General features: G+C 40.5%; 1 protein-coding gene across 1 annotated transcript in view; it reads right to left on the bottom strand.

Annotated features, from left to right (window-relative positions):
- Positions 1–27,509, bottom strand: part of ppp1r16b (protein phosphatase 1, regulatory subunit 16B) — a 124,374-nt gene extending 96,865 nt beyond the window's left edge. Inside the window, exon 1 of the mRNA XM_020918549.2 lies at positions 27,362–27,509. The gene's annotated coding sequence lies outside the window, so the exon portion shown is untranslated. The remainder of the gene's footprint in view (positions 1–27,361) is intronic.
- Positions 27,510–27,892: the final 383 nt, after the last annotated feature.

Here is a 27,892-nt window from a genome sequence, read left to right as displayed (position 1 = left end):
AGTACAGAACGATGGCTAAAATCTCCTATTATAAAAGAAATTATAAACACAATAAATATTGAGCCCCAAAAATTATTGTTCCAGCTTTTTATATATTCAATAAGTTGGTAAATTGATATAGTATTATTATTATCACGACATGCCTCGGGTTTACCTGTTCTGAAGGGTTAATGGAATAAATAACTTTATTCTGAAAAAAGGCTGTAGGTATAGATTCCTCCAACTTGTGATGCCATGTTGCAGAAAGCTTTTAAAATGACTAAGAATCACTGCACTCAGCCCAGTGTCTGACCCCAAGTGTGTAACAGATCACAAACCTGTGGAGTTTCACACATAACGCCTATACAAAGAAATACCATTAAAGGACATTTTCATATATAAAAAGAGATAAAACTAACAATTCACTCCATATAAATCTTTTATAATTCCAATTAAATAATAATGTTTCCTGATACACATTTTGACTCCATCAAACTAGTAACCAGCTAAAATATCTACAGACATTATCCATATCTATTACAACATGCAATATACAATATCATAAACACTAAACTACATAAAGACAGTAAAAGTGCTCGATAAGTTTTTATTTTCAGGAATAATGAGACATGAAACATTACTGGCTGTATGAATCTGTGGTCTACCGTCTGTGGCTTCCTCTGGGGTCATCTTGAAAGATACCTTACAGACACACCGTTTGTGTGTAACCCGAAACATACAACACACCGCAATTTACAAGAGCCTCAAGACCACTGTTCAAGATGAGTCGAAGTCATCCAACAGTAGAATACAGCATTAACTTAATAGAGTAAGCAGTCTGCTTCTTGCTAAAATCCAAGCATCATTTAAATGTTCCAAATGGAAATGCTTTGCTTGCACTGAATGACTGGCCTTGTGTGTGTGCCAACAGCATCAGTGACTCTGCACTGAGAGAGAATACATTAGATACAGTGAACGTTACGGCAAGTTCTCAAAGTCTAGTTTCAAAACACAAAACACACTGAGACAACAGACCAAACACAACCCTCACTTTTTCAAATGATTAACTCAAAAAGAAAAATTATGATTTTATGAATAATACAACTTAGTATTTGAAGTAAGTCTGAGACAAAGCAACACAACAGACTAGATGCCACTGACAACTCTTACTATGCCAGTCATGCACACCTCTCCATTGAGACAGTTACAAAAGATTTTAATTAGAGCTACACTGACAGCCAGCATTACTGGATTCCTATTCACTCAAAATTATGTCATTATAAAAGTCTCATATCTTCATAAATAACCACATAACCCATTACTGGCACAATGAGGAAAGATAACCGACAATTGCTAATCTCAATGAGTTCTACAGCTAAATGACACAAGCAATTAAACTGGAAACATGTATTTGCTTCAGGTTATCACAGTATTAAAAAGACAATCATAGTAACACAGAAGAGACTGGACAAAGCTCTGATGAAAACCATCCACTGCAAACAAGACTTAATTCGGATTCAGACAACTTTATTAATCCCATCAGGGGCAATTAGTTTGAGCAGTAAAAATACAAACAAACATTCAAGTGATTCTGAACAAAGACTTAATTATTAATGTACCTAGTTTACTTTCTGTGCCCACTCTTACTACTATATTATCTATTTGACGTGAGTATTTCAAAACATGTGGTGAAATTTCCTTTGCAAAGTACCCAACTAAAATATCAATTAATTATTAAAAGGTCCTATAATTGCACAAAATGATTTTGTTTTGTGATTTAAGCCATGTTAGAATGTTGCTTTTTAGTATTAGTCCATCTACACTCCCAGAGCTCAAAATTCTGTTTCACCTTGTGATGTCATGAAGTGGTTTTCAAGTTAACAGCTATGTTTTACTTTTGTTTAGTAGAGATTGACAATCCCGGCGTTGAAATTATTGAATGATTCCAGTGAAGGTGTATGAAATTTAAAAACACAATGGAGCACCTGTATAACCACATGACATCACAAGGTGGAGCAGAGTGTTTTCTGTTTGAGAGAAGAACACATCTTAAATATGCAGGGTCTGTGTGAAAGAAAGAAAACACAACTCCAGCTATGTTTTTGAGGAGGAAACAACACAATAACATACATCAGAAAACTGTTCAATGTAACAGTCTGTTAGCAAACATCAAAAAAACATTTTCATGTCATTCAGCTCAGTTAGAACAATATTTTGGAGTCTCCCTCGCCAAGAATATTCACTAAATCAGTATTTTAGACATTAACTTAATAAAGCACACATTAAATTGTGAGCAGACATGGGTTTGAATTTCAGCCAAGGTCCAGCAGTCAGGGCCTATTCACACATCTTTCCACATTACTGTTACTTTCAAATGAAGACCAGAAGTAAAATGTATGCTTCATGTTTCAGTGGTTAAAAGAACTGCAGGCTCAACAGTTGAAAAAGTTATGGTCAGGTTTTAATGACATTTTCAGGGCTGGTTAGAAATGGACTTATAAATTAGCAAAGTAACTGTGTGACTGCTAAAGTAATGTTTCTCTTGGGTAAGAAATAAAATTAATCAAAGAAACTACCTTTTTTCACTTATTAAATGTTGAATGAGTTAAATGAGGTACCCCTCCTTGAACCTTATCGTGGTGGAGGGGTTTGAGTGCCCGAATGATCCCGGGAGCTATGTTGTCGGGGGCTTCATGCCCCTGGTAGGGTCACCCAAGGCAAACAGGTCCGGGGGGACGGGTCAGACGAAGAACGGTTCAGAAGCCCCTATGATGAGTGTACCAGCAAGGCCAGTTACGTCGCCCGGATTGGCGTCACCGGGGCCTCACCCTGGAGCCAGGCCTGGGGTTGGTGCTCGCCAGCGAGCGCCTGGTGGCCGAGCCTCCCACCACGGGGCTCGGCCGGGCTCAGCCCGAAGGAGCGACGTGGGGCCGTCCTCACGTGGGCCCACCACCCGCTGGAGGATCCATATGGGGCCGGTGCAGAGAGATCTGGGCAGCAGTCGACGGCGGGGGCCTCGTCGACCAGATCTCCGGACATGGAGACTAGCTCTGGGGACATGGAATGTCACCTCGCTGGGGGGGAAGGAGCCTGAGCTTGTGCGGGAGGTTGAGCGTTACCGACTAGATATAGTCGGCCTCACCTCCACGCACAGTTTGGGCTCTGGAACCCAACTCCTTGAGAGGGGCTGGACTCTCCATATCTCTGGCGTTGGCCGCAGGGAGCGGCGGCGGGCTGGTGTGGGCTCATTGCCCCACAGCTCAGTCGCTGTGTGTTGGAGTTCACCCCGGTGAACGAGAGGGTCGCGTCCCTGCGCCTTCGAGTCGGGGACAGGTCTCTCACTGTGGTGTCGGCCTACGGGCCGAACAGCAGTGCTGAGTACCCGGCCTTCTTGGAGTCCTTGGGAGGGGTACTAGACAGTGCACCGACCGGGGACTCCGTTGTTCTCCTGGGGGACTTCAACGCCCACGTGGGCAACGACAGTGACACTTGGAGAGGGGTGATTGGGAGGAACGGCCTCCCCGATCTGAACCCGAGCGGTGTTTTGTTATTGGACTTCTGTGCTAGTCACAGTTTGTCCATAACGAACACCATGTTCGAGCACAAGGGTGTCCATAAGTGCACGTGGCACCAGGACGCCCTAGGCCGGAGGTCGATGATCGACTTTGTCGTCGTGTCATCTGATCTCCGGCCGCGTGTCTTGGACACTCGGGTGAAGAGAGGGGCTGAGCTGTCAACTGATCACCACCTGGTTGTGAGTTGGGTTCGCTGGCGGAGGAGGAAGCCGGAAAGACCTGGCAGGCCCAAGCGTGTAGTGAGGGTCTGTTGGGAACGTCTGGTGGAGCCCTCTGTCGGAGGGACCTTCAACTCGCACCTCCGGGAGGACTTCTCCCGGATTCCGGGGGAGGCCGGAGATATGGAGTCCGAGTGGGCTTCATTCTCGGCCTCTATTGTCAATGCGGCTGCTCGGAGCTGTGGACGTAAGGTCTGTGGTGCCTGTCGCGGCGGCAACCCCAGAACCCGGTGGTGGACACCGGAAGTAAGGGATGCTGTCAAGCTGAAGAAGGAGTCCTATCGGGCCTTGCTGGCTCGGGGGACTCCTGAGGCAGCTGACGGGTACCGGCGGGCCAAGCGTGCTGCAGCCCGTGTGGTCGCGGAGGCAAAAACTCGGAGCTGGGAGGAGTTCGGGGAGGCCATGGAGAAGGACTATCGGACGACCTCAAAGAGATTCTGGCAAACCGTCCGGCGCCTCAGGAGGGGAAAGCAGTTCTTCACCAACACTGTTTACAGTGCGGGGGGAGAGCTGTTGACCTCGACTGGGGACGTTGTCCGGCGGTGGAAGGAATACTTTGAGGATCTCCTCAATCCCACCGTCACGTCCGAGGAGGAGGCCGAGGCTGGGGACTCGGAGGCGGACTCATCCATCACCCTGGCCGAAGTCACTGAGGTGGTTGGAAAGCTCCTTGGTGGCAAGGCTCCGGGGTTGGATGAGATCCGTCCTGAGTACCTGAAGTCTCTGGATGTTGTGGGGCTGTCTTGGCTGACACGCCTCTTCAACATCGCGTGGCGGTCGGGGACAGTACCTCTGGACTGGCAAACCGGGGTGGTGGTCCCTCTGTATAAGAAGGGGGACCGGAGGGTGTGTTCCAACTATAGGGGGATCACACTTCTCAGCCTTCCCGGTAAGGTCTATGCCAGGGTACTGGAGAGGAGAATCCAGCCGATAGTCGAACCTCGGATTCAGGAGGAGCAGTGTGGTTTTCGTCCTGGCCGTGGAACACTGGACCAGCTCTACACTCTCCATCGGGTGCTCGAGGATTCATGGGAGTTTGCCCAACCAGTCCACGTGTTTTGTGGATCTGGAGAAGGCATTCGACCGTGTCCCTCGTGGTGTCCTGTGGGGGGTGCTCTGGGAGTATGGGGTCCGGGGCCCTTTGCTAAGGGCTGTCCGGTCCCTGTATGACCGGAGCAGGAGCTGTGTTCGCATTGCCGGCAGTAAGTCAGACCTGTTCCCAGTGCATGTTGGACTCCGCCAGGGCTGCCCTTTGTCACCGGTTCTGTTCATTGTATTTATGGACAGAATTTCTAGGCGCAGTCAGGGTCCGGAGGGGGTCCGGTTTGGGGACCACAGGATTTCATCTCTGCTGTTTGCGGATGATGTTGTCCTGTTGGCTTCATCGAACCAGGACCTGCAATGTGCACTGGGACGGTTTGCAGCCGAGTGTGAAGCGGTTGGGATGAGGATCAGCTCTTCTAAGTCCGAGGCCATGGTTCTCGACCGGAAAAAGGTGGCTTGCCCTCTCCGGGTGGGTAGGGAGTCTTTGCCTCAAGAGGAGGAGTTCAAGTATCTCGGGGTCTTGTTCACGAGTGAGGGGAGGACGGAACGTGAGATTGACAGGCGGATCGGTGCAGCTTCGGCAGTGATGCGGTCGCTGTATCGGACCGTTGTGGTGAAGAGGGAGCTGAGTCGAAAGGCGAAGCTCTCGATTTACCGGTCAGTCTTCGTTCCTACTCTCACCTATGGTCATGAGCTCTGGGTAGTGACCGAAGGACGAGATCGCGGATACAAGCGCTCGAAATGAGTTTCCTCCGCAGGGTGGCTGGGCGCTCCCTTAGAGATAGGGTGAGGAGCTCAGTCACACGGGAGGAGCTCGGAGTAGAGCCGCTGCTCCTCCACGTCGAGAGGAGCCAGTTGAGGTGGCTCAGGCATCTGTTCCGGATGCCTCCTGGGCGCCTCCCTCAGGAGGTGTTCCGGGCATATCCCACCGGGAGGAGGCCCCGGGGAAGACCCAGGACACACTGGAGGGACTATGTCTCTGAACTGGCCTGGGAACGCCTCGGGGTTCCCCCGGAGGAGCTGGAGGACGTGTCTGGGGTGAAGGAAGTCTGGGAGTCCCTGCTTAGGCTGCTCCCCCCGCGACCCGGCCCCGGATAAGCGGACGAAAATGGATGGATGGATGGATAAATGTTTAATGTTAAATTATCAGTGCAGCTCTCAAAGAGGTGTTACTGGTCTTAAGGGCCTATACGGAGAAGAATCACTGCCCTCAAGAACCAATCTGACACTAGATAAAGACCACCAGACCAAAGCTTTTTATTCTTTCAATCACTGTTGTGGTTTTGAGCCGGTCCAAATTCATCTGTTGGTGACATCTTTTTGAAGTACTCATACTCACACGAGCTAGTTAGGGAGACAAAGTACTCTATATATAGATCAATATATATCCATATATCAATACCATAGAATGGACAAAACATTGTTTTCAGAGAATTTGATCTATGAACATTTTTCAAGCATTTATTGTTAAGCAGTGGTGGAAGGTAACAAGGTACAATGGTAAAAGTACAATACTTAAGTAAAGATACCTAAAAAATTATACTTAAGTACATTTTTCAATAGATACTTTTTACTTTTACATCACTACATTTTAGATCTGGAGTGAAAAGTAAAAAGTACTTTTTTTGTGGTTTGAGACCTGCTGAAATGATTGAGACTTATTTTTAGCGCATTCAATTTGAGTTAAGATCTCAACTTTGAGAAAACTAAAGGCCCGAAAACAATTAGATAAATGTATGTGAATTGCTTAAAATCTGCTAAATTCCTCATCAAAATCACTACATTTCATACTTAAATTGTTCAAAAAAAAAACACTGCAAAGTACTTTTACATTTTATTCTTAAAGTACATTTTTAATGTAAGTATATTTTTTCATGTGATACGAGGAATCTTTTCCCCTTGTATCTTTACCTTAACAAAACTGAGTACTTCATCTACTACTGCTGTCAAGTAGAGCTCCAGATGTTACAAACAAAACAAAGCACTTGTCCCCAGAGACACTATAACACTGTAGATACAGAGCCCCTCACATGGGCTTATGCCACAGTCTGCGTGACATTTAGCGGTGAGAGGCGCACGTCGTGTTGGGACGCCCCAAACACAGACACAGCGCAACAGTGTCCCTCACAATAGCCCTCTGTCCCCCTCTCCCTTTGCTTTCATAACGTGTGCATTCAGAGGAGCTGTTCAGTGATGGGACAGTGTGTACACAGCCCTGGCATTGAACTAGAACAGAGCAGCTTGACCCCACTCCTGACCCCTCCCCTCCCTGATCTGACCCCTCCCTTCCCTAATCCAGCCTTCTCTGTCCAGCAGAGTGGTGCGGACCTGTGGTAATGTTTCCGAGGCCTGCTAATTCATTTAATCACCCGCTAATGCCAAAGCGCAGTAGAGCTGATTAGGAGAGCACTGAAACCAGTTGGTGAGGCACAAGGGGCAAAGCTGCAGCTGTCCCATGGAGATCCACACATGATGTTTGGACATAATGTGCTGTATCTAGGCATGGGACGATACTGAAATTTGGTTTTATCCATGGCTAAAAACAACTGCGATTAACGATTATATCACTATCAACATTAACAGAGACTGTACATAATCAGCTTTTCAGAGTTTTTAACCATGTCATAGAGGTTTCCCCTTCTCGGTTACCCTCTGAAAGTTGTATTTGGAGTGTTTGCACATGTTTGAGGAATCTTTAATCACTTATTTTCAAAACGACTGCTGATCAGTCCTTATTGACACCCACTGCTCTGTACTGCCCTACAAGGTAAAACGCAGTATCTGCAGTTAAACTGAGAAAAATGGCTTTAAAGTTTTGATGTTGTCCCTTTGTGTATGTCAGAGGTTTATTAAAGATAGCATGTTTATGTGTTGCCACATGATGAATTGGTGAGTTAACCTGAGTGTACAGTTAAAATAAAGAAAATTAGGTGCCCAGAGAAAACATATTTGGGGAGACCTTTTACTGCCAAAAACATTAAGCATTTTAGTTTTTGTGTTGAAAAAGTTGTGAAACTTTCAAGTTTGTATTTTGTCCCATTTCAGAATTAGATCTTAAAACAGTTATTGCACTTTTCCTTTTAATTAGTAAAGAAAATAGTTCTTGCCAATTTCACATCGAGATTTCTCAAAATGAGATCGAGTTGAGCCATAAAACTTTGTCACTAAACGAAACAGGCGTTAAGAAGGTGGTTTTTGGTCTTAACTCAATCTTGTCAAAATATGCAGTTGCTGCATTTTTCCTGTGAAGGACACCTCACTCTCCATAGTCCAATGACTATTTTCTTAATCATCTCAAACCTAATATTGTGTTTTAAATTCTGTATCCATGTTTCTTTTCAGTGCATATCATTTTATTAAATCATCCCAGTGGTGTTTATGAGGCAATGCGGGTGTGTTAGCTCATTTGAGCATGAATGACAAGCACGATATGAGCTCTATAAAATTGCTGACAGTTTAAAAATGTTATGGATATGAGTAAGAATCATTTTAATGTTATGAATAAGTTTCATATTTAAACACCTACTATAGCACTGTATAGTGAAAACATCAATGATCTAGAGGAGAACTTGAAGGATAAGTACCTTTTTTTCTGCAATTCTGAAATCTTTGTTGGCAATATAAATATAAAATGTCCCACAAATCATTACTGTCCACCCTTTTATCACAACAAACAATATTTTTTTTATCATCGCACCCCTATTTGCATCATAGTGTTCAATATTTGTGAGGACACTGGATAGCAGTAACTGCCATCATAATATGCATGGGAAAAGCAAAATGTATTGCAATTTTAAGGTTATTGTGGCTGCACCAACACATAGACTGAAACTAAATGAAATAGCTTCAAGGTTGAAAAAAAAGTGTCACAGAGTAATTATCATTTAACATTTAAGGGTGCTTAATGTTAGTTAGAAAAAAGCAAGGAATTAAAATGGGATTACTTCAGGCACTGTTACAAAAAACACTACTAAGAGACTTTCAAAAAAGACGGTTCAAAAATCCTTACTCTATTCTGCTTTGAGTTTTGCATCGGCATATACAATAACTGAACTCAATTTCATATTCAAAATTGACAATATATGCATTCAAACACAGAATCAATTTACTTCTGTGCTTCTCAGGATGTGATGATTACACACCAGAAGACCTTCATTTTTTTAACCATTTTGAGCAAAAAGAGTGTGAGAGAATCCATTTGAAAGAGAAGGAACAGAGGGAGATAATTGTAACAGCTTTGTGTTTGTCTCTGCTGGTGAATTGGTAGGGCTTAGTTAGCAATGCATTACTCTGTGCAGAAAATCAATACTTGGTCAAGTTGCTGCATACCAGAAAGACTGCAGCATTCACCATGCGTTAATAAGTACTTAAAGCATCTAGAGCTGCTAAACCTTTACGATACATTACATCTTGTCGCTTTTAGTGGCGTTTCTGAGCGAGGCGGAAGCTTGAGTTAAACAGTTAAGCATGGCATCCTTCTATAGGTGATTATTTAGGGTGACATGAAGGGCCAATGACACAGTGTTGGGCCATTGAAACAGGAAACGGGTGGTTTTGTGTGCAACAGAGATTTGACCTATGACCTCTCACACACTGACAGAAGCCATTTTGTTACACACAAACCATTCACACATCAGTAGGGCTTGTGATGTACTGGGTTTAATTGGTTATAACCATGGAGGGATTAGTTACAGGGATAAGTGGTTAACCGTTTCAAAAATCATTTAGTTTTGGGTCCTGTACTAATTGCTTTACACTTTGCCTTGACTTTGCACGGTATGACATATACACCTGCATTGCATAAATGCACCATTCTAAGCAAAGCAATCTCCATGGTGACAGGTAGGTAACAGATCCCACAGTGAACAAGTTTATCTATTCTCTTTGCTGTGTAATTAATGAAATAATGATATCAAATAATCATGATTAATTAATGACCAAACTAATCATCACCATTTTATTGTGCTCACTCTAAAATATAGTAGTAAATGTAAAATGTCCTGTATCTCAACATTTACATTGTGTAAATGCACACCATAAAGTCATCAGAAAGCATCACTAAACACAAAAGTAAACTGAAGTTCAGATTGCTTTCATGCACTATATACTGCAGATACATTTGTTTCTTCAAAGTTTGTTTTATGTGTGTTGCTCTGTCATTGATTTCCAAGACACTAGTATTTCCGATAAAGCAGTTTTCCATAAAGAAACTCCTTAGCGCGCATCAAAGAGAGCAGAGCAGTATAAAAGCAGAGGCCAGCTGCTGTTGAGTCTAAACAGATAAACATAAAACAGGCTTCACAGACCAGATGACACACCAACACATGCATGGTTAAAGAAACAGATCTACAGAGGAGGAGGCTCAGTGTCTATTTCAGTGAAATGAGGTGACAGGTGGCCCACAGTAATGTGTGCACAGTATAGTGCAGTAAATATCCTGTGTTCTATTGTAAAACACTGGTAAATGTAAAGAATGCACAACATACCAGACACTACGTCAGATCCAACCCCAAGGTGACTCGCTCTGGTGATCCACAGCTGAGAATCTGAGGCATGACAGGGACACGACTGAGTGACCAGAAAACTGTTCATACTAAAGAGGTGTGAGGCAGAGTCCTGCACCAGGTCGGGTAGCCGCAAATAGTTGCTTAAACGGGCGGGTTTTAACGTTCTGGAATTTTACGGGCGGGTATTCAGGCGGGTAGTGATTACACATGGGACTAAACCAGGACTAAAGCAGGACTAAACCAGGTCTAAACCAGGACTAATCTTGGACTTGAGAGAGACAACCCCCGAGCCCGCGGAGCAGTGTGTCTTCAAAGCACGATGGGGCGATGGTCACGCTTAGCTTCATGGGCGTGGAGCTCTGTGCCAGTCCTTTCGCCTGCAGTCACCCGACGGTCTATGTGGGTGCACCTCTAGGCCAGTCCTGGTTTAGTCCTGGTTTAGTCCTGGTTTAGTCCTGGTTTAGTCCTGGTTTAGTCCTGGTTTAGTCCTGGTTCAGCCCTGGTTCAGCCCTGGTTCAATCCGGGTTTAGTCCTGGTTTAGTCCTTGTTAACTCCTGGTTCAGTTCATGGCATGTCTGGCGCAAAAGTCCGGCATCTGGATCGATGTTTCTTCTGCTCAATAAATAACGCCTGTGAAGTGATGACGGATTTTTGACATTTTGTGATCTATGAATTCGTATTCATACAAAAAAAAATGTAACCATTTCATTTTGTGATTGTAATTGTTGACCTTGTAACTTTTCCATTCGTATTCTGATGGATAAAATACACACAGTACATTTTATATATGACTGGACTCATTTGAGAGTTTACAAATATTTATTTTATGCTCAACTACCACCAAATATGCAATGATTTCACAAATATGCACATATTTCTGATAGCTCTTTTACTCCATACTAGGGATGAGCATGATTAGTCGATTAATCAATAATTGATCAATAAGAATTTCGTCAATTACATTAATTTTAATCGACAAACCAAATGTAGGTTGCTGTGTGTAGTGTGATCAAACAGGGTCTGTACATGTGTCTCTGCATCAGAAGGAGCGAGACACAAACAGTGGGTCAGTCTGCAACGTACTGAAGCACAAATGTGTATTTAACGATGATTTGTACAAGAAATTCCACACTTTCCATTGCGTTCGGGACAAGTGTGAGTCCATGTGCACAGTGTACAAAGCAGCACATATGTTTCGGTGTCCAGTGGGAAAAAGTTTTGTCAGGTGAGAGTCGCGCAATGTCGATGACGAGTCCCCACCTCCCTCCCCCCGTACGGTGTCCTGGTTTTGACAAACGCAAATCTGGTTACACTAACTTGTATTCCACTGAATCATGTCTTTTAATCCGACAGAAATTGAACCACATCAGCGACACAAGAGCTGTAGTTTTATCTTTGCTTAGTTTATGCAAATTAGCGATGTGGTTTTAAGTTTTGTTTCTGTGAGATTTGTGCAAAACTGAATTAAACACATAATAATGTCAAATGGGCTGATGTGGCTCTAGAGTCGTTACGGTTTATATGTCATAAAGTTGAATTTATTTATGCAGATTAGTAGTGCAGATAGTAATAATAATGATGATCATTTTAATATAAAAACGTTAATGATTAATCGATAATCGATCGTTAATTCTTCCGACGATCGATTAAGAAAATTTCATCGAATGCCCATCCCTACTCCATACTATTTTGTATTTAAATCACCTATTCAATTCTCATTACCTCCGCCAAGGAGGTTATGTTTTTGCCGGCGTTTGTCTGTTTGTTTGTTTGTTTGTCTGTTAGCAACATAACTCAAAAAGTTATGGACCGATTTTGATGAAATTTTCAGGATTTGTTGGAAATGTGAAAAGGAAGAACTGATTTCATTTTGGGGGTGATCCAGAAGAAATCCTGGATTCTGGATCACTTTGAAATTTTTGTTAACATTGTGGTAAATGGGGCCAAAAATTTTGTTTCTCAATATCTGGATTAATTATTGACCAAACCCCATGAAATTTGACTCAGGGATGGACAATGGGATCCTCTTTCATCTTCCAAATTGAAAGATACGAGACAAATATTTATGGAAAACACAATTAATATGAGGGGGACTGTAGTCCTTGGCGGAGGTCTGCGCTCTCTGCGTGCTTTTCTAGTTTAGTGTTGTTGTTCATTGAGAGGGACATTGAAAAAAATAAAGTGCTTCAGTTTTGAATGCTTTTAATTTGTGTGTGATTTACCTGTGATGGGTGGGTAACGGGTGGAATGTTAACAGGTGCATGCAGGTGCAGATTTAACTTTGATATAATCACGGGTTAACGAGCAGGTATGGTGGTGTACTGCATGTGTGCGGATGGGTGCAAGTCTCCAAAAATGGACTCATGCAGGACTCTGGTGCAAGGGAGATTTTTTTAGATGAATACAGCTGATTGAAAGATGCAGCAAATGTGCTACTTTGTCATACAAACATGTACACCTTTAAAACAAACTTTTTCTTTTGCCCAGATAAGTTGCAAAACAGAAAAAGTCATTTCAAAGCTATTGTGCCATGTTAAGGCTGGTTAATGGTCCAGCCTCGGTGCAGCTGAGAGCTGATGCCCTGATGCAGACCTGAACCATACAAGCTTCTGTGTGCATAGTGAGAACCCAGTGGCGCTGTGAAGCTAGCGATGCGCCCCCTGAGTTACCCTCGGGTCTGGTTTGGCCGAGAAATCTATAGCCTAGGGGCAGATTGTTGGAGCTTTTATGAAAGACTGACCGCCACCTCGCATCTCCAAAGTACATAAGTATTTCTGTATTTAGGCTCGTCAAAATTACTTTTCTCATTAGGCTAATTTATCTGTGAATATGAGTCAGACTGTAACAAAACACACATCATTCTACAGCTTAACAAGTAGAGAATGTGTCTCTGCAGTCATCCCCAAGCTCGCTGTGGGAGCAGATTTACCTGATTTAACAAAATATGTCAAACCTCATGAAATTAAACAGTCCAATGTGTTGCGCTAATTAAGAATATGTTTTACTATATGTCGCCAATATGTGTAAAAATGTACAACTGTGTTGTAGTAATTTTAAACTTAAATACTCTGAATAAAACTCTGAAATACAGCTTTTTGAAGTTTGTCCTCCTGGGACTCCTCAGTGTCTCTGGAGATGGGCTGTTTGATAAATCAAACAGCGTCGTATTTCTCACTTTCTTCCTGATGCGTGTCTCTCCTCTGTCCCATACTCTGATGCCGCGCTCTGTCAGAGCAGAGCTGTTCTGACTGGATCTCTCGTTCTACTTGGCGCAGGCTGAACTGGTGCATGGGAGAGAATTTATGTCCTGTGATCGAGGCTTGATTTAAAGAAGCCAGGTCAAACTGATTCTGGGTCATAGTCCTCCCAGATGTATTGAATGAATCAGGGCAGGCACAGCACTTAAGCACACAAGCAAGGTGTGGGAAGTGTGGCATGGAGCCAGTGTCTACTTATAAAGACTAGAGTCATAGTAAAAAGATCGAGCAAGAATGTCAATTGTATTCTTTAGTCATTTCAGATTCTAGTGTGGGACCATTAATGTGGACAAAGTGGGAAGCCAAAAATTGTAAACAAAACAATCGTCTTTCAAAAATTTCCAATTAAATCGAGATCTAATCACTTCAAATGATCGGTTATATTTGGGATATTTTTTTAATCCACAGGCAGCTACAACCATCCCTCTGTATACATGTAAGTATGTGGTTAAGAGCAGATTTAATAAAGTGGCAGTGAATAAATGTCATATTCAACTAAATTATATTAGAAGTCTTTTTTAAATAAGAACAATATTCAATTGTAAATTGAATAAATAAATAAATTGTACACATTTATTACATTTATTAAAGAACTTGACGTTTATATGTTACATCCCTATCAGAGCAAATAAAGCACAACTCTCAATGAAGCAGGATTATTCAGTCCAAAATACAACACGTGTCTCCCCAATTCATCTTGTGCAGGGTCCAGCCTGGCACGCCTGGGTCAGCTCTGCAACAGGGACCCCTTTGTGCACCATCGAGGAACTGGACAGAGCCAGAACTCACCGGCGAGTCTCTGTTCATCATAATACAGACTGACAATAGGCTGACTTGCACATTTTGCAGATTTTCAGCCCATCTCAGTTCAGTTGGATGGTAACCAAATAACTGTCCTCACTATTGTCCTGTAGTTTGTTTGTGGTTGGCAAACAGGAAGCCCTTATAGTGTTGACAGGATGTGAATCATTCAAGTGACAGTATTGATTTTTCAAGCATTCATATACTCTAAACTGTATATTATGTTTAAAAAAAAATGGAATGTACTACTTTTCATGTGATATATCTGGCATATTCGCAGAAGTTTACCACAGAAGTCTAAAAACTACAGAGGCGATAACAAAGCAAGCAGGCTACAGCATCTTTATTTAATTGTATTTTTTATCACTGGAGACAAATCCAACCAAAGATGATCATTTGATGTTTGTGAAAATTAGATAGTGAAGATTACAATGATTTGACAGTTTATTCCTTGTGGGTATAATAACTACAGGCCATCTTACACAGTGAATAGACAATCACTCAAGCCCACGTCATGAAGACTGCACACGGTGGGCTGAGTCAATTTTTTTAAAATATAATACGTTGCTAACTTATCTGTAGAAAAGTAGTGATTATATGACTACAGCTACACATATCTACTATTTAAAATAATTCACAACACAAAATTACACAGGTATGAATGAACATGTTATCAATCAATATAAAGAGCACTGTTCTAAAAAGGGAACAACAATGAAAAGTTCATAATAAACTAGTAGTTTACAAGCAAAAATATGTGTGAAGTGTGTTAAGTGTGAATGGATGTACAGTCTGTTATGTAAAGAACTAAATAACTAAAAATACTGACTGAAGAACTAAAATATAATCAATTCCTGCTACCACAAACACGTCTATATTCACATCGATAGCTCAGACCAGATAATGACAGACCTCAAACATGAGTCATACAACACTATCAAGACTGGACAAGAAATGCAATGCCACTGTTTCCCGTTACTCCCCATAGTCTCATTTTCAGCTCCATAGTCTAAAAACTAGCTGAGCAAAAGTAAAGGTTAAATAAATTATAATTTATGTTATAATAAACATATAGAAGCAATCATTTTAAATCTATAATCAGTGCTTTTTTGTTCAGTAGAGGCAATAAGTGACATTTATACACCAAAAAAATTGTATTACATAAAATGATTCAAATATGGATCTCTTAAGCCGCCATAGTCTCAGGATATAAACCTGTGGGAAACTTTGCAATACTGCTCTCAAAACAAGTAAACAACAGCTTTATCCAGACATCTGAACATCTGACGGACACTTTTTACTTGGGCACATTTTCCCGTGTTTGGTTTCAGGAGGTCAGAAGTGCAAAGCTTTGGATTACCAGCACCACAGTGGGCAAACTGGAGGATTTACATCACTGTTATCCACAACACAACATAAGCTTCTTGTTTAAGTGGGGCTTTAGGATAGGACTGATAAAAGACAGTATCATACAGAGCAGTGTTTCTCAAATAGTGGATTAAGTCTTGGTCAGTCAAATTATATAATGTTTATAGTATTATAGCGTAAAGTACTTATACAGGGCAATCTAAACTAAATGGAATAAGCTGGACCATTTGTACACTATCATTGAGATCTTAAACGGCATGATTTACGACAGTATTTTCAGAAATATTTTTGAGAACTGTAACACATTTTCAGAATGTCAAATGTACCAATTCAACCCATTACTAATTCCCATATTGCCATTTCTAGCAAAGATGCGGTTTTGGACTAAAAGCAGATAAATGTCAAAACCATTTCTGTTGCTTCTCAGCTAAATATACAGATTCACTACACTGTGGCTTTACATTCCTTTTCCCTTTTAGTACAAGTTAATATCAAGCATTGCCGTGTTCACTTTGTCTTCATAGGAGAAACAAAAACAAAAGAAAGCATTTGCAAATCTTACAGAAATACTTACAAGACTAGAGCTACTGTCTCCACAAGTAGGCCATAACTACTGACATGCTTTTCTTTAACATTTTCTTTAACATTACCTTTTATTTTGTACGATCATAAACAATAAACTTTTGTGCCTTCGTTAACATTAGTATTAGTTTGTACGACCAATTGCAATATTATATCCAATATTAAATCCAGTGTGTCAGCTAAAAATGTTGGTTTGATGGTATAATATTATCTGTATTTGTATTATTTATTTATTTATTTTAATTTATTAAACTGAAAGTGTTGAATGGCAATATTTTTAAGAGAATGGAATGGAAATGTAATGGAAAAATATTTGAAAGAATAACAATAACAGTAAAGGCAATTGTGTAATAATTAGAATAACTGTAAAATGTCCATGTTATACTAATTTTGTAGGTGAATGTCCATTGGAGATTAGGGTAGGCACAATAAGCTTCTGCCTACACTTGGTCATTGACTTATTAGTCTACATACATTATATTCATCAGACTGAATATGTTTGTAGATTTTAATGAGTTATACACTGACCAAATAAATGAAATGAAATAAGTGTAGAATATAATATGGTGAACATTTACTGCAGCAAGTGGCCATTTCATTCCACTATAACAACCTGCTTTCCTGTTGAACCTATTACTCCAGTCTTTTTCACCAGAACCAACCTCATGCAAATGCAGTAACCAGGTAATTACACTAATCTACTCCGACTGCTCTAGACACTGCCCAGGCTCTGGTGTTAAGGGGATCAATACAGAAGGTGCATCAGGTGGTCACAATCTAAAGTACAGTAGCCTGAACTCTTGAACCATGGCAACCCTCTACCTTCTCAGATAATTAAACACAGCAGAGTGGTGGCTCCCAGTTTTTAAGAAGCTTATGATCCAGACCTAGTCATTTGTATTCATGTCCTCCGACCCATTAGCACAACTCTGAGGAACTATAACTCACCCTTGTCCCAATGAACTGAGTCACGTCCTGCTAACATTCAAAATCACGAATTTCACAGCGTTTCTCGTCACTAGCCTTCGTCTACTTTCTATGATGCTCTGGTTTCCTTTTTACGAGGCATAATGAGTTGATTGCTTGCCGTTACATCAGAACAGCGTGTACCTGGGGGTCTGCAAAAATGCTAAAGCCAGTTAAAAGCCTTGAAAATATATGCTTTGCAGTGTCTACCAAAGACTGTTCCATCATTTCTTTGCTCATAGCTCAATTCAGATAAAGATAACAAAGTTTGCAATGGATATTTTTCGGTCCAAAAACTTTTTCATGGCTCTCCTTTCTTCATGCTCTGAAAGAGGAGGTCTACATTTGCTGACATTCACAAGAGTCACCGAAAGCTATAACAAAAGAATAGACCACATCAATATGCTGTATTTGGACGCAGTAAAAGGCCACTGCCCCGGAGCAAGTTTTTACCACAACTTCAGCGTTTATTTTGGGGCATTTTATTTTAAGTGCCAGTTAGAAGGAAGGAAAATCAGATTATACGGAGCAGGGAGAATTTTAACCTTGTTTATGTCTACCGGGGAGGTATGAACTTTGAGTCTGATTCTGAATATTAAAAGGTCCACTATGTAACCAACTTTGAGGATCTGCCTAGGCATGTCACAATAACTAATTTTGAAGCAGGATAGATTTCTTTTCTTTCTTTTCTTTTCAGTATCATTAAAAAGCATAAGGTGCAGTAAATAAACTGAAAAAAATAACAGGCTTAAGTCTCTACAGTGCAAATCTTATACATGTTTTAAAAAGGCTCCCTATTTTGGCAAAGAGAATGTCAAATTGAGCCCCAAAATATAATGTTCCATTGCACGATCAAGTAATTATCATGACAGATCTAGAGACGCCACCAGTCTCCATGGAGATGTTATTACTTGGAATGTTCCACAGTATGGCATTCAACTTATCTTGCATTTATTCAATCACAGATGTTTAAATTGTTAGTAAGAAAGGTTTGAAATACAGGCCTCTCTATAGAACTGACCTGTAATAGAGCCTGTTGGCGTCATCTGCTTGTTCCAGGGAATGTAATTATCATAGTGTGGAACTTTACAAGCAAAGCAATAACATCGCCATGGAGACAAGCAGCTGGCACAACTTTCATCAGAGAAATTACTGCGTCTTAAACAGTAATTTAATTTAAGACCTTTAATTCACTTGCCAATGAGAAAGACTTTGTTGTGGAATAATGTCTGCCGGGTAAAGTTTTTGATGAGGAGAAATATTATAATTATATATTATATTATATATTATATTGTATCGGTAATAAAAGAGTACCCAGAAAACCACAGAAAATGAACAATGAAATCTACAGGCTCATATCAGAACAGTTTTGCAAAATTATATAAAAAAAAAACTTATATAGGTATATTTTGTCAATATCACTCACTTCTACATTCAGAGTCTTGCTATCAAGTATGATTTTATAGTCTGCACAACATGGTGGCCTGTTTGGAGCCTGCTGTCCGGTTCCTGGGTGGAGTTATTGGTCCATCTGCTCCTCTGTTCACTCTCATGCATAACTTTTGTTTATTCTAGTCCAATCTTTGTTTATTTAGACAGGGGGGTTTGTCCATAACACGCCCAGGCCACTAGGTCCCAACTGTTCCAGCTATCAGTTTAATCTTCTTATCAAACTTCAAATATCCTTTCATTTTTGTCATTTGGTTTCTGATTCTGGGGTTGTGTTGCACTGTTGAGTCACTTCACTGCCCTAATGATGGTTTAAGTCCGGGCCAATGCAAACACGGGCTTAGAGGGAGGCAGGCTGAAGCAAGTGTCACTTCTAATCTAGCACTAAACAAGGATGAGTCCGAGGAGAACATGTACTTTACAGCTAAGTGCAAACAGAAATTGTCAGACTGGGACATTGCTGATTTTACAAGTTTGGTGTATGAACGAAATAAGAGACTGGAAATGGAAGAGTTAGAGGAAAACCAGAAAAATGTGCCTGACTGCACTTTTCAACTTGCTTTTGAAATATATACAAAATGGCCAAAACATAAAACAAAAAACAAACCTCTAGATTTTGTTTTGCAAAAACTGGACAAGTATGAAGTAAGAACAAGCTTTTTTATTCTCATCTATTGTTTAGAAATTGTAAACTGCCTTCAGTTACATTTGTATAGATATCTATTTGTATTTGCACAATAACCCTGCTTTGTAAGTAAGAAAGTCAAGAGTAAACCTTTTTCATAATCATCCTCTTTTTCACGATCATGCAACATTTCAATTAATGTAATTTATTTGATTAATAATTGCCCAACCTTAATACAAAATGTGACACTGCCAATGAAGACTTTCAGGTATTCAAGCATAGTGGTTTACTGTGTGATCAGTGACGATTATGGATTACGATATAAGTGACAACACCAAGGCCTGTATGTAAAAATGGTTTTAGGGAATCCTCAAACCAAGCGAACTGTAAGTTAGTTAGATCCAGACACTTAGACCAGCAGGAAGCACAGCAGAAGGATATGTTGCTTTCAAGCAGTACTGTCTTGATCTGTAAACTCTTTTAACTAAGCTGATCTCCAGACTACTGCACAGAGGAGACAGCGAACTCAAATCCAGACAGTAAACATTCAACAGCCTATTAATATTTTAGCCAGAGCAATATCTTAAGAGTAACTGCAAGTTTGAAATAAAAGACCAATTGAGGTAATATACTTAGAGGGTGTAGCACTTTTGGCTTCTGAGCAAACAAGGTTGTAAAAATCTACTGAAAATATGAGTATTAAAATGCTTTACTAGAACTGCAACTTTGGCACAGGAGAGATGTAATATATACTCTATTGGAGACCAAAAGCACCTCCAACTCTTGAACAGAAAATGAAAATTCATGCCAACTATATTTAAAAAGCAAGGCCACACAAAGAGGCAGGTTCAACAGCACTTGTTGCTCACAGAAAGTCAGCTTTGAAGTTCTGCTCCTTAAATCTTAGGGTTTGAAGTGAACTCTATTAAAGTTCAACTGTGTGAAGGAGTATTTCAAGAGCACACATGTAAAGAACCAAATCAACAAACTGCAGTGTAGGCCTTGGGAGTTTTCTTTTTTTATGCAAAATTGACTCTTGTGAGCTGTAAGCCCTGTTAAACTGTTGATACTTCCTCAAAACCATACAGTTGTGTTTTGTTTCACACATTTTTGAGTAATCTTGCATGATTAGTAGACATCTCCAAAGTTCAAAATGCTCTGTTGCACCTTGTGATGTCATGAAGCAGTAGTTTTCAAGTTTCTTTGTACCTTTAGTTCAGTAAATATTGGACATTTCAGATCTGAAATAATCCCAATGAGTCTAGTGAAGGTGTATGGGAGTTTAAAAACAAAGTGGAGCCTTCCTGTATCACCACATGACATCACAGGATGGAACAAAGTGTTTTCCAACTGAGAGAAGACCTCAACCTAAATACACAGCATCTGTGTGTTAAACATGCATGAATGAAACCAAACACAACTCCTGGTTTATTTTTGAGGCGGTAAAAACATCATGACATAGATCAGAAAATACCTTAATATGGGTCCTTCAAACAGTCTTTCACGTTGCCAAAATAGTTTTCTACTTTTTAAAAATGTTCTTATACTTGTACATATTTTAACTACTATTGCCACTTAACAGCAACCTTCATTTCTGTGTGTCTGTGCTCTTATCACTACTGGTATGTCCATGTCAGAGTGCTAAGAATGTGAGTTACCGTGCCGACCATGCTTTCCACAACAATGTGAGGAAAAAAGTCTTTCCTGAACCCAAACACCATGAGCTCACTTCCTGTTCACTCAGCCTCACACACACACACGCACACGCACACACACGCACACACATGGATACAGAGAGCTCCACCAAAGCACTCCAGCATTAAGACAATATTAAAAAGAGACAACAGTGGCCCCAGTGGCATTTATCATCTATATCGGAGTTAATTAAAGTCCTTTAGGGGCAGAGGATGCATACGCAATATTGTGACTCATGTAGCAGCATTTCCTATTGTTGTGTAAATTAAACATGGAAGGGGGTCAAAGTACTAATAAATGTAGTAGTTTGGGATGTGCACAGTGATTTCATTGGAGTTTTGGATTAAACGTACCCCTAAACAAAATCAGAAGTTCTAAATTAACTTGTATTGTTAATTTAAGGTTTAATTTCTGTCTTTCAGATGACAACCCAACTTGCTTTAGGCCAATATTATTTAATAAAGATGCACGCAGTTAAGTTTAATATTGTTCAAACACAGATTTTCATTGAAATATATTAAGTTCTTGAGTCTAATCACAATGGAGCTCAACAGTGACCACTCACTAAGGTTCCAGAAGTAAATTTTCCATGCAGTTTTCCCATAGACTAGAGTTCAAAGAGCTCACAGAGGCAAACATCCTTTTTGTTTAAAGCACGGAGGATGGTTAAAATGCGAGGTTCTGCTCACTTTTTGAATAACTTTGCAGTTTATAAAGTTTCAGAAACAAACTTTAAATAAAATCTAACTCTTGTAGTCATTAGTTACCACATAGCTGATTATTTCCGAGCAAGCCTTCAAACTTTTAATATTAGAAACTCTATGAGAAAAATGAATGCGAACCGGGGGGTGGGCGGTCACTGTTGAGCTCCATAGAAATGATCAGGTTCAACATCACATAGAATCTGAAAACCATCAATAAATACACAACAAGTAAAAGAAATATAATAAAAAAAATGTTGATATTTACAACCTTTCTGACTTCAAATTAAATTAACACAGGCTAAATAGTTTCTAAACATGGAGTGAGTCATTTCAGTGCAGCCATGAGCTCTTCAAGACAATTTTGCAATCCCCCGCAATTAATTTTTAACCAAGGGCGAACGCGGCACAAAAATCTGCTCTGCTTTTACAAGATAATCCACGGCTGGAGCGTATCCATTAGCAAAGTCTGAAAAGCAAACGAACAAAATGAAACTGTGCTGCGGACATCCTGGTGAGAACATTGTGATGTATAGGAGGAGTGCAGTGGGAGCTTTTATCCTCTCAGTGAGCGGGCACATGAGGGGGCCAGTATCTCCACATGTCCCAGCAGCAGGAGATCCATCAGGGCTTCTGCTGATCACTTAAGTTTGAGAGCTGCACGGTGCCTGACTTCAGACCATTGTGTCGGTCTTAACAGATGCAGCTAACTAAATATTTATTTTAAAAAATAAACTGTACATTTGTGTAAGTTTTGGGGTATCTGGGGTACTTTTTGGAGTACCCCAATGATGAATTAACAAATCCAACAGAAATGTGCTAAAAACATGTCTTTATTTATGTCTTAATGTCTTGGTTAAGGTTTAAGTATCAGATAAAAGTGAAAGGACAGTAAAATTACCCACAAGAGTCAAAATGCCACTTTATAACTTGACTATACAAGTTTGTACATGTTTCATTTCAAATTTTAATCAGGTCTTTTGCAACATGTTAATATACATAAGCCAGATCCCAGACATTTGCTGCCAAACAGCATTTACAATATTATCAATACTTTTATATACTGCTCACCTACTATGTCATTAGTTATGTATGCCTATTGAACATATCTCAAACTTTACACTCAAAGTACTACAAAAGAATGTAGCTGGTTTTCCAAGTGTGCCTGGACAGAATCAGAGCAGGAGACCAGAATGTGCTCAAAGTCTCAACAAAATGATGACAAAATGTTGAAGTTACGATAAACAAGCCCACATTTTACTGCAGGGATAAGGCATAAATATTTTGTCTAATTTAAGTCAAACAGAAGTGAGGAGATTGTGAGTATAGTTTGAGATGGTGCACAAGCCATCATGACTTAATTAGTGTAATTGGGGTATTGTGAGACAGTGCTGCATTTCTTTGTGAAGTGAGCCAACTCAAAGCACAACGCTCCAGGAAGTACAAACATTATGACATGGCAGGAAGCTGTATTTCAGACCTCATTTGGTAAATATGAGTTGTGTACTGCCAGAGTGCATGGATCTATTAAAATAACTGGATGGATGGGTATTGCTATCTTAAAGCTGTCTCGAGTTAGATTAGTGGCTACTCATTGGTACTACAGCATTTTTCACATAGAGTGCAATGGAATGACAACTAACAGTGCATCTACAGCTTTCAAAAAGTTTAGATTATGTGTCAGTTTGACCTATTTTCAGATCCTAATCTTTTTCTCTAAACTTGAGCTGTCTTAAAACAGCCGCTCTGGCTACTCTCGCTCTGATTGGTCAGACGTTTGCGTGTGCCTGAGTACTACTGAGCATGGTCAGTGGGCAGGAGGGGACCTAGCCACTAAAGGTTTATCTAGAGACATGCACCACTGAACTTGGCCCATTCACTTGAATCAATTTGAGCAAAACTGTGGTAATAATAGAGCAGATTTTCATCATGGAGTTCGAGGAATAACAAAAACACAATGCATTATTACTTTCCTCACTGGTGCCATTTAAACTAAGCACAATATGAATCAAGGTTTAATTAAATGTGTGAGTTGCACTTCCTCTATATTGTTTTTTTTATAGGTTCAACTGTTTGAACCTCATAATATAAAATGGTTGTCAAAAGTCAAAAATCAGACACTAATCAATATACTAAACTAGCTATTCATTTGAGCAGGTATCAATACTAAAAAAGTCAATTTCACAAGACAAAAGTTGAGCTTTCTTGAACAGTTTTGAGCTTTATCAGAATGATGGATAGAGTAGATTTCTTAGTATCAAAATCAAGTTTGAAATGTTTGTATTGTGACAGCACTATAATATAACCAACCATATTACAAGCAAGTCATTTCTAAAACTTTTTAGTGCTAGTCTGGCCCTTTCAGCTAATTAGGGTGGCAAGACCTCAAGCATACAAAATAGAGCTCTTTAAAAACGAACCAGGGCAGTTCGGTTCGAGGGCTTTTAAGTAGCTTTGATAGCTGCCCTGAGATTTGCCTGCTTCAGTATTAAGACCATAGATTATCAGACAGTACTGGGCCGCTCACTGTAATCAGACTGCTGATCTAGTATAATCGCTTTTCCATAGTAAGCAACACGCTGGTGGTGGGGATCGCCCAGAAGAGACATCTTAAACAGCAGGAGGTTAAGCTACAACAGATTTTAAATTCTACTTTTATGGACATTTGTGTAGGTCCATTGGTGTTATACTGTGGAACTTTGGTGTCAGACCCAGGTTTCTTGGTAATAATGCAGTGAAAACATGTGCCTCCTGGGAGATTCAAGTTTCAATATTTTATGAGCAACAGTGTCGAGATAATTAAACATCAGTTAGGCTACAAAACCACAGAGAATATATGATGAAGGCTCCTCTAGAGGCCCATTCTCAGGAAGCTCATTTTGCTATTACTGTAGGCTATATCATCCTTTATTGTGTGAATGACAGGGGAAAGGACTTTCACTGGAGTCCAGTGGGTGCATGAAATGTGTCTAAAATAAGATGTCTGGAAAGAGGATGCAGCCACAACAACAACATTTAAGAATATTTTGTGGATCTAAGACATAAATATGGCAGATGTGCGTTTGCAAGATACTTTCATCTCAGCCCCACATTGCTGTTGGAAAGGAAAAACAAAAATCACTTGAAAAGTGGTTCAGTTTTTGTCTGCAATTCTGTTCTCGCCACAAATATTTCAACAAAAATGCACCTGCTATGCCATTTGTATCGGGCTGTCATTTGCAAAGGTTTAAATGGAACTTCATGCCAATCACAGACTTTGTGGAAGTTCATTTTCCCCTTGCTTGTGCTGTATAGAAAGTCTGTCTGAAGACCCAGTGAAGATGATGATGGCCAAGTGTCATATTTATAATTTTTTTCTGATTGGTTCTTAATCTATGTTTATTCTTTGGAAAATTTGAAACAAACTAACATACTTTAAATGATATATCCAGTCTGTAAAATGCCTGCGAGTTGACCACTATGAAAACCACTCTTGTCTAAGACTTGCCTTTAGCAGTGACTTCAGGTCAGACACATTCTTTTATGAGTTTCACTTACGAACATCACATGCCAGAACCAGAAGGCTTATACTTTACAGGGGATGTGGTTAAAACGGTTCAACTGGAATCACACATTAATGATTTTGGCAAATACGTACATTTTTAGACACTGTTGGAACTTGAGAGCAAACTTAACTTCCAGTATGCATGATTTGGTTGAAATAGTTAAAGACACACTTCAGAACATAGTCCTTCAAGATAGAAAAGTGTATGTTATAGTGTGGGAAATTACAGCCAAAGGAACAATGATATTTCCATGGAAACAAGCAGGCTGAGAATCCTCCTCCAGGGCAAATAAAGTCAGGTTTGTGGAACGTTTATCGGTGGAATAAACACAACCAAACTAAAAAAGCATCCTTTTATTTTAGTCTATTGTTTTGGCTAAAAAGTAACATGCTGTGTTATTATGCAAAATCAACTTTTTAGAGTTTCTACCATGTTATAATGTTGTTCCACCTTTATGCCTGAAGAGGGTTTTTATGTCACAGTGCAATCTCTCCCCTCCCGGGTCTTATTGGAGCGTCCTTATGATTAGCAATACGATTCTGTCCAGTGCTCAGCACACAAGCCCCTGTCTCCTACAAAACAAATTGAGCATGATACAAAACAATACAGTGCAACTTCACAAGCCTGATGCGCTGTGTAGTAGTTTCATTAGCAAAATGCAAGCCAATTGTACTGCGATGGCAAGGGGGAGTGCGGGGAGCAAAGGGATTCAATGCATGAAGCTCAACCAAGAGATTTACATTCATGTTTTACCAGCACATTTCTAAATGACTGCAAATATATTCTCTGATTATTTTATTGTAAACTATGATAGTCAGTCACTAAATGAGGTGAGTGCTGGAGTCATAGCATCAAGAGTTATCCAACATTCCTCTCCTACAAATAGCTTCAGACCGAAACAATGATTACCTTCCTGTATTTCTGAGTAGTTACTGCCCAATACATTTCTGACATGGAGTAAACAATAACACATGGTTTGCAGTGTATTTTCTCTATGACTCAATCTTACTATGAGTATGATGTTGCTGTTGTTTTCCTCAGTGAGAAAGCATTAAATCAGGTGTATCTGGCAACCAGCTCATTAACAATACCATGCCACGAACAGCAGCAGGAGCAAGCGCCAGGGAGATGTTCACACATCAAAAATTCAGAAACACAACATGAGCAGGGCTAGAGGAGGCATTGTACCTTCACCAAATGAACATCTGCCATAGGGAGTTCACAGTCATAGCCTGTTTTATTGAAAGTAATTAACAGCAGTACTTTGTTGTAGGGTATCAAACACATCCAATTAGGGCTGTGTATTAGGGTTATCTATTTGGGTTTTCAGACAACTCTTATGAAGCAGCTGAATTCCCACCGTATACCTGGCCAGTACATTTGTGTACCCTAATGGCTGGAATTGGGTAAAGACTGCTCCATGTATTCATCATTTTAAGTGATTTTATTGTAATAGTTGTGATTTTATCCGCCTGTATGCAACATTGAATGCCCCTGGTTAATTGGGTTAGTTGGATAGTTACTTTTGGCAGGAAAGACGCATAGTGTGCGCCATACAACACAATACAGGAATAGCTTGAATTCTCGTCATTGTTGAACTATTACCAAGTTTGGATGCGGAATTTTATCTAAAGTTTGTCAGGGACGCGGCTGTAGCTCTAAAAGATTTGAAAAGTAGAACTTGGATTACTCATTCAAACACAACCAAATGAAACTACAGCCCACAGTTTAAGCAGCTCGCAGTAGTAAAGCCATGTGTAACACCACGGCGCTTGAAATCTGGCAACATCCCCAGGAGGATGTAGAGCGGGTTCGTGTAGGGCAGACAGGCGACAGCAGCGGAAACTGCGCTTTTCTCGGGTTTGTAACGGGTTTATGAAGGCTTGGCGAGTCTTGGAGGAGCTACAATGAGCTAGCTCCAACTCCTCAAAGAACAAGAGTCGGGCATGCCTCTCTTGCTGCTGCCTGACGATCTTTCCTCAATACACCAGAAGACCCCCTCGTTAGTTTCAAAGCTGCAGCCCCAAAACTATCAGCGTGAGTACTCACCGGTCTCCAAAGTCGAGATGGAGGCGGAAAAGTAGCCGTGCGTAAAAACAAATATCCACAGGGTTAAAGTTGTCCCGTTAGAGCAGACAGCGTCAGGAAAGATTACTGTTGAGAATGTGTGATGTGCCGTGTGAGTCCGCACAGCGCCGCTCACAGATTCTCCTTGAAGAAGGCGGGGCTGGCGGTGGAGGAGGAGCCTGCAGCGGCGGAGAGACGCAGCTCAAGGCGGAGGACTGGAGCGAGAGAGTGGCCCCTGGCTGTCTGACCCTCAGGAGCCCACGGTAACTCCAGGCTCCACTGCATTATGTAATCTTGACAATGGACACGTCAAGCCAAAATAATTAGTCTGCACTACTTGCCTAATCCCATGATCACCCTAAATATTATTCCAAAACATGAAAGATACTGGGAAGTTTGTCACCCATAAAACCCTTCTTTTCACAGCACGTTTTAGCATCAACACATCCAGTTTACATCGTGGTATACTGTAATCAAGTTACTTAAGAAACAAATACTTTTACAGGTGATTAA

Source organism: Boleophthalmus pectinirostris, unplaced genomic scaffold, assembly GCF_026225935.1.
Source record: "Boleophthalmus pectinirostris isolate CB_2022bp ecotype Guang Dong unplaced genomic scaffold, ASM2622593v1 HiC_scaffold_3, whole genome shotgun sequence".
In the NCBI taxonomy this organism is placed as follows: domain Eukaryota; kingdom Metazoa; phylum Chordata; class Actinopteri; order Gobiiformes; family Gobiidae; genus Boleophthalmus; species Boleophthalmus pectinirostris.
This window is presented reverse-complemented; position numbering and strand designations above follow the sequence as displayed.